Source organism: Musa acuminata, unplaced genomic scaffold (assembly GCF_036884655.1).
Source record: "Musa acuminata AAA Group cultivar baxijiao unplaced genomic scaffold, Cavendish_Baxijiao_AAA HiC_scaffold_618, whole genome shotgun sequence".
NCBI lineage: Eukaryota > Viridiplantae > Streptophyta > Magnoliopsida > Zingiberales > Musaceae > Musa > Musa acuminata.
The window spans coordinates 27,501-30,000 of NW_027020857.1; positions in this window are offsets into that span (position 1 = coordinate 27,501).

Consider the following 2,500-nt stretch of genomic DNA (forward strand, 5'->3'; position numbering starts at 1 on the left):
TGAGATGGCAGACGTTTTGCTCCGCTCTCGACGGTCACCGCGCAATGCAAGAACAGGCCAAAAACTGGCCAAAACGGCCCAAAAACGGGCCAAAACTGGCCATTTTTGGCTGCGCGAGCGAGCGGCGAGCGGCGGACAGCGAGCGAAGCGAGAGGCAGCACCGTCCCTGCTATACGAAAGCCCCATCCAGCCCTGTGCCACCCGGGGGGTTCCAGGGTGCTGAGATGGCTGACGTTTTGCTCCGCTCTCGACGGTCACCGCGCAATGCAAGAACAGGCCAAAAACTGGCCAAAACGGCCCAAAAACGGGCCAAAACTGGCCATTTTTGGCTGCACGAGCGAGCGGCGAGCGGCGGACAGCGAGCGAAGCGAGAGGCAGCACCGTCCCTGCTATACGAAAGCCCCATCCAGCCCTGTGCCACCCGGGGGGTTCCAGGGTGCTGAGATGGCTGACGTTTTGCTCCGCTCTCGACGGTCACCGCGCAATGCAAGAACAGGCCAAAAACTGGCCAAAACGGCCCAAAAACGGGCCAAAACTGGCCATTTTTGGCTGCACGAGCGAGCGGCGAGCGGCGGACAGCGAGCGAAGCGAGAGGCAGCACCGTCCCTGCTATACGAAAGCCCCATCCAGCCCTGTGCCACCCGGGGGGTTCCAGGGTGCTGAGATGGCTGACGTTTTGCTCCGCTCTCGACGGTCACCGCGCAATGCAAGAACAGGCCAAAAACTGGCCAAAACGGCCCAAAAACGGGCCAAAACTGGCCATTTTTGGCTGCACGAGCGAGCGGCGAGCGGCGGACAGCGAGCGAAGCGAGAGGCAGCACCGTCCCTGCTATACGAAAGCCCCATCCAGCCCTGTGCCACCCGGGGGGTTCCAGGGTGCTGAGATGGCTGACGTTTTGCTCCGCTCTCGACGGTCACCGCGCAATGCAAGAACAGGCCAAAAACTGGCCAAAACGGCCCAAAAACGGGCCAAAACTGGCCATTTTTGGCTGCGCGAGCGAGCGGCGAGCGGCGGACAGCGAGCGAAGCGAGAGGCAGCACCGTCCCTGCTATACGAAAGCCCCATCCAGCCCTGTGCCACCCGGGGGGTTCCAGGGTGCTGAGATGGCTGACGTTTTGCTCCGCTCTCGACGGTCACCGCGCAATGCAAGAACAGGCCAAAAACTGGCCAAAACGGCCCAAAAACGGGCCAAAACTGGCCATTTTTGGCTGCACGAGCGAGCGGCGAGCGGCGGACAGCGAGCGAAGCGAGAGGCAGCACCGTCCCTGCTATACGAAAGCCCCATCCAGCCCTGTGCCACCCGGGGGGTTCCAGGGTGCTGAGATGGCTGACGTTTTGCTCCGCTCTCGACGGTCACCGCGCAATGCAAGAACAGGCCAAAAACTGGCCAAAACGGCCCAAAAACGGGCCAAAACTGGCCATTTTTGGCTGCACGAGCGAGCGGCGAGCGGCGGACAGCGAGCGAAGCGAGAGGCAGCACCGTCCCTGCTATACGAAAGCCCCATCCAGCCCTGTGCCACCCGGGGGGGGTTCCAGGGTGCTGAGATGGCTGACGTTTTGCTCCGCTCTCGACGGTCACCGCGCAATGCAAGAACAGGCCAAAAACTGGCCAAAACGGCCCAAAAACGGGCCAAAACTGGCCATTTTTGGCTGCACGAGCGAGCGGCGAGCGGCGGACAGCGAGCGAAGCGAGAGGCAGCACCGTCCCTGCTATACGAAAGCCCCATCCAGCCCTGTGCCACCCGGGGGGTTCCAGGGTGCTGAGATGGCTGACGTTTTGCTCCGCTCTCGACGGTCACCGCGCAATGCAAGAACAGGCCAAAAACTGGCCAAAACGGCCCAAAAACGGGCCAAAACTGGCCATTTTTGGCTGCGCGAGCGAGCGGCGAGCGGCGGACAGCGAGCGAAGCGAGAGGCAGCACCGTCCCTGCTATACGAAAGCCCCATCCAGCCCTGTGCCACCCGGGGGGTTCCAGGGTGCTGAGATGGCTGACGTTTTGCTCCGCTCTCGACGGTCACCGCGCAATGCAAGAACAGGCCAAAAACTGGCCAAAACGGCCCAAAAACGGGCCAAAACTGGCCATTTTTGGCTGCACGAGCGAGCGGCGAGCGGCGGACAGCGAGCGAAGCGAGAGGCAGCACCGTCCCTGCTATACGAAAGCCCCATCCAGCCCTGTGCCACCCGGGGGGTTCCAGGGTGCTGAGATGGCTGACGTTTTGCTCCGCTCTCGACGGTCACCGCGCAATGCAAGAACAGGCCAAAAACTGGCCAAAACGGCCCAAAAACGGGCCAAAACTGGCCATTTTTGGCTGCACGAGCGAGCGGCGAGCGGCGGACAGCGAGCGAAGCGAGAGGCAGCACCGTCCCTGCTATACGAAAGCCCCATCCAGCCCTGTGCCACCCGGGGGGTTCCAGGGTGCTGAGATGGCTGACGTTTTGCTCCGCTCTCGACGGTCACCGCGCAATGCAAGAACAGGCCAAAAACTGGCCAAAACGGC